The following is a 10,140-nucleotide window of genomic DNA, read 5'->3' as shown; positions in this document are numbered from 1 at the left end:
AAGAGTCATACCATAAAAATACAATATAGCTTTTTATATATTGCTCATCCTAGGAGAATAAACTTACTAAAGAACATTGAAAACATAGATATATTACTTTGATATCTTTCTCACTTACTGTAATCTGTAAAGTCATATCATGGTTGGAAGATATCCTTGTTATCACAGAAGCACAGTTTCTCTTTCCCTCCCATTTCTTTCTGTCTTCTAAAATTTGTAAAGGTTTCAGAAGAGTCCAGATTATCCAAGAGAAGAAAGCCCCCATTTAAAAATCCCTTCCTTAATTACTTTAAAGTTTTGGCGGCTGCTCATTTAAATGTGGGCTGCTTTGAATAAGTCCCAGTCCTTCCTTAGCAGGAAGTCTTAATACCTGTGAAGTAGGTGCAGTCTTAAGTGTGGTCCAAAAAAACAAATGCATATTTCTATACCTTTGTAACCTATTACAAATGAGAATGTTCATTGGGCACTTTTTCTTGTAGCATTTTGTCTGTTCCGGAGGATTTTCCCCAATAGAGAACACCCTAAGACAATTCAAAACAAGATATTATCACAAACATAAGGATGCCAATGCATCATGTACTTCCTTCTGAATTTTCTGGATATGACAAAAGATATTTTTGCTTCTTTAGAAAAGGACAATAAATAGTGAACCCGAGGGGAAAAGTGAAGAAAAACAGGCAGACAAAAAGGAAATTGTTCTCCTTCCTTCTTTTTATGTATTTAAGACTCATTGGCAGGGTGGATATGGTATTTTTTTCCCCCCTTCATTGCTGCCTTTTCAATAGTTCGACTTTGCTCATACTGGGAGACAGGAGCACAGCATCCTATCCCCTATTGACTGCCAGATGAGAAAGACATTTCCCTACTTACTTCTATTGTTAAACACTTTCACAGTAAAACAAGTCCAGGTAGCAGGTTTAGCTTTCTGACTGTGGCTGATAAAGGACTTTGTTCCCTCTTTGCACCAAGCTGTAAGCTGAAACATGGCACAAAGGCCCTCTTTCATGAATCTGCCTGAACTATAAAAAGGAGAAGTTCATTCAGAAGTTCTTGAATGCTGAGCTCCTTACAGTTAAAACCATTCTTATTGACATAGTTGTCATGATTTGGGATCTGTGAAGTTCTGGCATGAACCCCAATTGCATAGAAGTCATTCCAAGGCATTCAGTTTGTTGTGTCAATTATATGGACTGAAGTTTCTTCTGCATTGTTACAAATTGGGCAGGTGTCTTGTTCTATTTTTCTTCAGTCCTCTTCTCTTAGAGCTTTACCAAGGCATAGAAGTACATTGCTCTCTCTAGAAAACAACCAGCACTCAGGGACTAACAGGATAACAGTCAAGGGCTAAGCTTGGATACATAATTATTTTCATTGCAATAGAAGAAGCCCTAATAATAAATAAGACCAGATGTTGCAGAATCTAGAAGTCTAGCCACTAAATATAAAACAGCCCAGGAATTAAATTTTATGTCTCTTTTTCTGCCCTTATTTCATAAGAAACATCTTGCTGCTCATTTCTCAGCTTTGGATATTAAAGGCACTTGGACTGTTTTTCATAAAGATCTCTGGATCTTTGCTTAGAGTTTGGCAGAATCAGCCCTCACACCTTCAACCAACAGTTTGAATAACCATCTTGTCTCTTCCTCTCGACTAACAACCCATTTGTCTTTAGGAGATATCCACATTTTTACCACAATTGATAACAGTCCCTGATAAAAATATTTTTTTATAAAGTTAACTTATACTGCAATATAAATGCCTCAAATACCTATGATGGCATGAACATGTTGCATGGAAACATCATAGTCAACTGAATCTTATGCCATCTGCTGATTCTCTTGGATTTAGGAAAAGAGACCTCCCTCTCAATCTTTTTTGAAGCAGTCAAGGAAAATAATATCTATTATTTTCACAAAATGCTCCAAAGATGTTGCTCTAATTGAAAATGGAAAACTGTGAGGAAAAAAAAGATTAAAGTTGGCAATTGATGTGATGAATATGCTGAAAGGATGTACTCAATAAAACAATTCTTTGAGAAAGCTGAAAATCTCAGAGTGCTGAATTGTTTGGGTTCATTAGTTGGAACCTTGAATTAATCTGATTTCCCTTCAAAAAGATTTCATCAAGGATTGGATTTGCCAGTTCAAGGAAAAGAAAGGAAAGGGAAGAGAAGGGAAGGAAAGGAAAGGAAGAACAACACCATTCTCCTAGCTACAAATTGAAAATACTGTAATTGTGCTTTTCCCCCTCTTTTCCAATATCCCTCCTTTTTATTCACCCTTTGCATTTTCTAATCATATATGTGTTCTCCAATTATTAGTTCGAATAATATGTTTCTCTCCTCTATGCCAGGGGTCTCAAACCTTGGCAACTTTAAGCCTGGCGGACTTCAACTCCCAGAATTCCCCAGCTTTGCTGGCTGGGGAATTATGGGAGTTGAAGTCTTCCAGGCTTAAAGTTGCCAAGGTTGGAGACCCCTGCTCTATGCAACATTGAGAAAAAATGTTCACTGACATTGATTGGGTCCTTACGTTCTACCCATGTAGGTAAACACCACCAATAACAATTAACAGTGAAAGACTGAAGGAGCATTCCATTTTTGAATTGGTGGCCGGGTATTCGCATAGCATCAAGGGAGCAACCCTAAATATGATCCTTATTTTATCACTTACATAAAAAGAAAGAAATAACCCAAAGAAAGTAAACTATTTATGGTATATGCAGAGTCAGTACAGCTGCAAAACCTACAGCAATCTGCATGAGTGGATGAGAAAAATCGTATCTTCAGGATGTTTAGATAAACATACTGATTTTGGACTTCTTAAATATACTGGAAAACATATTTATGTGAAAATCTGTATTTTTATGATTGCTGATTTAATCTTAAATGATATGCGCAAAATGTATATATTACGAAAATGTAAATCAGAGCTGTGTGTTTCACAGAAAATACATTTTATGGTAGACAAATAGTTTTCAATTCTGTGAGAATGAGTATCTTGACTTTCCTGTGCAACCCACAGTGCAAACATTCTGCAACAGTTTAGCTTTCTCTGCTGCAGTTAAATGTTAAGTGAAAATATTATAAATGAGCTCATCTTTCAGCATTTGTTGAGAATAGGAAGGAAGAGCAGCATAGGTATTGTAGAGTTTCATACGAATTATTGCAGAGGAAGCTAGGAAAGGAGGGAAGGGTAAGATCTAATAGTAGAACTATTGATTACTTGAAGTAATACCGTGTGCATAAAACAAGTTCATCAAACAAATGTCTAACCACCCTTGGTCAAATAAAGTATTCTATTCAAAGAAAATTGAAAAGGAATACTAAGCTATCCTAAGAGTGAAGTAGATATTACATAAGCCTCTGTCATTTTTTTAAAAAAATAGTCTTTAAAGAATTTTTGCACCATATTAGGATTTGCAGCTAATTTGACATTCCATGGAAATCAAAGTTGGACCTTAAAAAAGCAAGATAGGAAGAATATTGATTCTTTTGAAGTTTCATATTGGAGAAGACCCTTGAAAATAGTGTGGACGGCCAAAAAAACCAACCAACCAACCAACCAACCAAATAAATAAATGGATCATCAAACAAATCTACCCAGAATTCTCACTTAAGACACAAATGAGGAGGCTCAAATTATTGTACTTTGGAACATTATGGCTAGCTCTCTGGAGAAGGTATCATGGAGGTATCATGGAGAAAATCTATCTATATGGTTGCTGAGATTCAAGAATTACTTGATGTCACGTAATTAGTGAATTAACATTTGAATTTTCTCACACATGGAATTCTTCATCAGATCAAAGGCCCAGTTTTTCTACAGGGCCAAAAATTATTTTTCTTTAATATATCTTTGATAAACTAACCAGAAACAAATGCACATCAATGTTCTTCTTTTTTTATGCTCCAGTATCTTGTATTAATAGAATAGAATAGCATACAATTTTATAGGCCAAGTGTGATTGGACACACAAGGAATTTGTCTTGGTGCATATGTTCTCAGTGTACATAAAAGATATATCCATAATGGATATAGAGATTCTGATAATAGATTTTCCATTCAATTGTTGATTCCATGTTGCATGATGTCAATCAGTGTTAATCTACAGAACTACTAGGATATTGACCCTTTTCTTGTACATCTCCACCCCAGACCACCCCAACGATGCCCTTGATGTGATGTCTTGCTGCCTGGAGGCCGTGCGGGTCTGGATGGGGAGGAACAGGCTCAGACTCAACCCATCCAAGACCGAGTGGCTGTGGCTGCTGGTGTCCCGATATAGTCAGCAGGTGCCATCGCTGACTATTGGGGGTGAATCTTTGCCCCCCACAGAGAGGGCTCGCAATCTGGGTGTCCTCCTGGACACACGGCTGTCTTTAGAAGAGCATATGACAGCCATGGCCAGGGGGGCCTTTTATCAGGTTCGCCTGATCCGCCAGTTGCAGCCCTTTCTGGACCGGGACGCCTTGCGCACAGTCACTCATGCCCTTGTCACCTCCTGGCTGGACTATTGTAATGCTATCTACATGGGGCTCCCCTTGAAGAGCACTCGGAGGCTCCAACTGGTCCAGAATGCGGCCACGCGGGTGGTTATGGGTGCAACTCGTTGTGCCCGCATGACACCCCTCCTGCGTGAGCTGCACTGGCTCCCAGTGGTCTTCCGGGTGCGATTCAAGGTGTTGGTTACCACCTTTAAAGCGCTCCATGGCATAGGACCCGGGTACCTTTGAGACCTTCTTCTGCCACCAATAGCCTCCCACCGACCAGTCCGCTCCCACAGAGAGGGCCTCCTCAGGGTGCCATCAGCCAAGTTATGTCGGCTGGCGACACCCAGGAGGAGGGCCTTCTCTGTGGGAGCCCCAGCCCTGTGGAATGAACTGCCCCCGGAAATACGTAAGATCTCCGACCTCCGGGTGTTTCGCTGCGCACTGAAGACCCTGTTGTTCCGCCAGGCCGGGCTATCAATATAATAGTTTTAAATTGGGGTATTTTAAATTTTTGGGGTTTTAAACCGGCCAAATCTATTTAATTATTTTAATTTTTAATTATTGTTGTGTCTTGTGTTTTTAAAATGGCTGTACACCGTCCTGAGTCCTTCAGGAGAAGGGCGGTATAGAAATAAAATTATTATTATTATTATTATATATTGGTTAATCTTTAGTGAGATTCACAGCCTTTGAGGCTGGTTAATAGCTCAGCAGCTCGAGTCCTAACCAAGGACCTAGGAACTGTTAAGGTATCGTCGGAGGATGTAAGCTGTTCCGAGTAAGGTGGTTTTTTGTAGAGTCAAAATATTCAAGTCCGACAAATTTAGAATTTCTAAATAGCGGGGTAGCCCTTTGGGTATTGCTCCGAGGGCTCCAATTACAATCGGGACAACACACGATTTCTTTTTCCACAGTCGCTCAACTTCAATTTGTAAGTCCCGGTACTTTGTGATTTTTTCTTGCTGCTTATCTTCAATTCGTGCATCACCAGGTATTGCAATGTCAATGAACCATACTTTTTTCTTTTCAACTATTGTTATGTCAGGTGTGTTGTGGACCAAGTGCCTGTCAGTCTGAATCCTAAAGTCCCACAAGATCTTGAGTTTCTCATTCTCTAAAACTTTCTCAACCTGATGTTCCCAGTGGTTTTTGCTGTACTCAAATCCAAACTTCTGGCACAATTTCCAGTGAATGATTTTAGCAACACGGTCATGGCGTTGTAGGTAGTCAGTTTGTGAAATTTTGCTGCACCCACTGATCAGGTGGTCGACTGTCTCATCTTTCTCATTGCAGAGGTGGCATTTGTTGTTGGTGGTAACATGTTGAATTTTTGTCTTCATACAGTTTGTGGCTAGGGCTTGTTCTTGAGCTGCCAAAATAAAGCTTTCTGTTTCTTTTTTCAGTACTCCTGATCTTAACCAGTTCCAAGTTAGTTTCTGGTCAGCTTTGCCTTCAATACTTTTCAAGTATTGGCCATGCAGAGCTTTGTGTTTCCAATTTTCAGCTCGCTGCTCAATTACTTCTTTCTTATATTCTGCTTTTGTTTTAGTTGTCTTTAAAAGGCCTCCTTTATTTACTTCCTTAATCATTGGTTCTTCACTTTTCTGGATGTAATCATTCAAGCTGCATTTTTCTTCTTCCACAGTCTGCTTTATTTGTAGGAGTCCTCGACCACCCTCTGCTCTTGGTAAATATAATCGGTCAACATCACTTTTAGGGTGCAAGGCATGATTCATTGTCATAAGCTTCCTTGTTTTTCTGTCCAAATTGTCTAACTCCATCCGGGTCCAGTCAATTATTCCTGCAGAGTATCTAATCACAGGTATAGCCCAGGTATTTATGGCTTTTATGATGTTTCCTCCACTCAATTTGGACATTAATATCTTACGAATTCGCCGAATGTACTTGGCTGAAGTTAATTCCTTGACTTTATTATGCATTAAGTCCGAGGCTTCTAAAATCCCCAAGTACTTGTAGCCTTCTTCTGATTTTACTGCCTTTATCATTTCTTCATTCTCTAGTTCTATTCCATCCTCTTTTATGATCTTGCCTGCTTTGGTTGCTATTGTTGCACATTTGTCAATTCCAAACTGCATACCAATGTCTTGGCTGAATTCTTTTGTGTTTTCAATTAATAAATTCAGTTCAGCTTTTGTTTTACCAAACAGCTTCAAATCATCCATGTACATCAAGTGCGAGATTTTCAGTCCTTTCTTTGCAAGTTCGTATCCACAGTTCATCTTCTTCAAAATGATTGTCAGTGGTAGCATTGAGAGTATAAAAAGTAGGGGTGAAAGGGAATCGCCCTGGAAAATGCCTCGTTTAATTTCAACTTCACCCAGTTCTTCTTCATTAGCCATAAGTTTTGTTTTCCAGAGGTTCATTGAAGATTCCATGAATTTTTGTATGTTGCTGCTGATGCCTAATATTTCCAGGCATTTCTTGATCCAGCTATGGGGAACTGAATCAAATGCTTTCTTATAGTCTATCCAAGCCATGAACAGGTTGGTTCGTCTTTTCTTTGAGTTCTTTAGGATTAGCTTGTCGATCAGCAATTGATCTTTTGTTCCTCTTGAGTTTTTGCAGCATCCTTTCTGTTCTACAGGAAGCAAGTTATTTCTTTCCAGGTATCCATAGATTTGGTTTGCAATGATACCAGTAAGAAGCTTGTATGTTGTTGGCAAGCAGGTGATTGGCCTATAGTTTCCAGGGTCTTTTCCTTTTTCTTTATCTTTTTGGATCAAAAATGTCCTTCCAGTTGTCATCCATCCATCATTTTCAGGTGTTTTTAGGATCTGGTTCATCTGGGTTGCCAATCTTTTGTGCAGACTTGTAAGTGCCTTTAACCAGAAGCCATGCAGCTCATCCGGTCCAGGTGCACTCCAGTTCTTCACTTTTCTTGACTGTCTTTGCACCATTGCTTTTGTTATTTTCACATCTTCCATTTTATGCACTTTAATAGAGTCCTCAACCTGTTTGATCCATTTTGCATTTCTGTTGTACTTCTTGTTGTTTTCCCACAAATTCTTCCAGAATTTCAGAGCTTTCTCTTTATCAGGCTTTTCATTTGTTGTTACTCCGTTTCCATTTTCTAAATTCTTATAAAACTGGTGCTGATTTGCTCTGAACTGTGAGTTTTCCTTGAACTGAGTTACTCGGTTTTCATACCTTTTAATCTTTTCAGCGATGGCAACAACCCTCTGCTTCAGCTCTTCAATTACTACTGCAATCTCCTTATTCCTTAGATCGTATCTTGCTTCCAGGCTGCTTTTGACCTGCTTGTTCTTTAGCTGACCTTGCCTTAGGTTCTTCAAGTTGCTCAAATCTCCACGTACTTTTTTGATCTTCAATTCTAACCGAATTTTCCACTTAGGCTTCCCCTTCTTGCCTCTTTGGTTCTTTTGTATTTTCAACCCCAGTTCTTTGGTGGTTATGACAGCTGCTGCATACATCAGTTGGTTAGTTTCGGCTAATGTAGTGGTTCGAATAGTTTGCACAGCCTCATTGACCTTTTTTAGTACATTTCTCAATTTTTTCCGGTTCACTTGGTTCAGCTTTGGCAAACGTGTTCTTTCATCATCATCCATTTGGTGCTTTATCTTTCCAGCTAATTGAGCACTATCTGTTGGTGTTTGTTCTTTAGTGCTTCCTTGTTCTTTATCTTCATCCATTTCAGTATCCTCTTCTTCCCTTTCTTCCTCAATTTTCTTTTGAGTCTGGAAATCATTCTTGATGTTACTCTTCTTTGTTGTTGTACTCAGACCATTAATTGCTTTCTCTTCTATTGCTATTAATTCTTCTGTAGTGAAAAATTTATGGTTTAGGATTACACGTCGTTGGTCCATTAACCTTTGTTCACTGGTGTCACAGTCCGTATGGTTCATCTTCCAAATCTGATACATTCTTTTTTGAAATCCATGTTTTGCTGGCTCAGACTGATAGTAAGCTTTCATAATAGAGGTGTTTTCTTCCCTGGTCCAGATTTTTCGCTTTTTGGGTTTTTCTTCCAGTAGCTTCTCAGCTCCATGCCCTGGTTGCCTAGCAGAGGGAGTTGAGCCCTGTAACTCATTTTGCGTAGAATGCCCAGGAGCCATAGCATCCAACGGAACCCTTGTTAATCCGGGCGACGGTTCAGCCGGCATAAATTTCATTTTTTCTGTATTCACCATGTTTGAATGGGTTGTGGAGCAGATTTTGTCTGGCCCTTCACCTAAGGTCTGTCTGATATGGTTGCACCTGTTCAGCATAGCCCTTAGGATCACTAGAGCACGCAAGCCCCTCCACCACGACAAGGTAGAGCTCCTCGGAGGGGATTATTATTATTATTATTATTATTATTATTATTATTATTATTATTTCTTAAAATTTATTTTTATATGTATCCATGGTAGCAATGAAACACTGTTTGGACTGAGCATACCTACTCTACAACTTGCCAGTTTCTTTTAAAAAGTAAACAATATATGTATGTAAAACTGTCATTAGGGAAAAATGAGAATCTGCCATGGAACCACTATGGCCTAGTGGTTTCAGAGTAATTTCAAGAAAATGAGTGTGTGTGTGTGAATAGCTTGGATCATTGAAGGGAACTCATAATGGCTACTGCGACATAGAGCAGAAATGCCATATTTAACACAGTAGCTTTGTCAGTACAGGAATAGCAGCAAAGCATAAGGGAGCACTGAAGGGAGTCTACTCCCCCCCACCTCAGTTACTTATAGATGTGTTGTTAAATAATGGCATCTGTCTGTCTTCTGCCCCCAGCCTCTATGTTATATGAAGGAAGGCTATCCTCAGCACTCTGCCTAAAGTTCTGTCTATGATGTTTCTCCAAAGATGATTTGAAAATTGTTCTGAGTGAAATCTTTCCCTTGGGGAATTTTATTCTTTATTGGGTATTTCTTGCATCATAAATGGATTGTTTTGTGCCATAGCTTAAGGATCCTGCAACACATGTATGCAGTCCAGTTGGCTTTGGATGCAAAAGGGGTGCAAGAAGTCTGCTCCATAGTTGCAGGAGTGCAGGGATTGTGTCACTCACTTTTAAAATAATGTAAGCTTTTAAATATAGCCTTATTTAGATAGCTGCAAATATGCTTTCCCCACTACTGATAATAATAAAGGCTGAATTGCACCCTTATTACTGTAAATGTTTTGACCCAGAGACCCTTCATTTGCACATATAAGTTATTCTCCAATGATCTCTTAACTCATCCATAGCTAACATTCAATCTCTTTTACCTTTATATTGGTAACAGCACAAAGAAAACTTATAGTAGATAATTCCTTAATTAAACATTTATCCCAAAGCCTCCTAATTATGCTGGGGCCTTTTCATTTATATCAGTGGACCATCAACTAAGGTTCAAATTCTTATGTACAAAGTCAACCATAATCTCAATTACTCCCATGTTTATGAAAAATGCAAGCTATTTTTAAAACCTCGGACTTGAATCAGTAGGTTCCCAGATGGTTATCTGGATCATAAAGCCAGGAGGGAGCTGTCCACAGAGCTGTTTTCAGCAATTTTCACTTAGAATAAAGTAGCTGATCTGAAACAGCAGCAACTAGCTTCAGATTAGCTGTACAATCTGTTTTCCAAAGTCAACCTGGGATTGTTTAAAGCAGAAAAATTAATGCATCACAAT

Source organism: Pituophis catenifer, unplaced genomic scaffold, assembly GCF_029215685.1.
Source record: "Pituophis catenifer annectens isolate HBS135680 unplaced genomic scaffold, rPitCat1.0.hap2 SCAF_4, whole genome shotgun sequence".
In the NCBI taxonomy this organism is placed as follows: Eukaryota; Metazoa; Chordata; class Lepidosauria; order Squamata; family Colubridae; genus Pituophis; species Pituophis catenifer.
Note: the sequence above shows the minus strand (reverse complement) of the source record.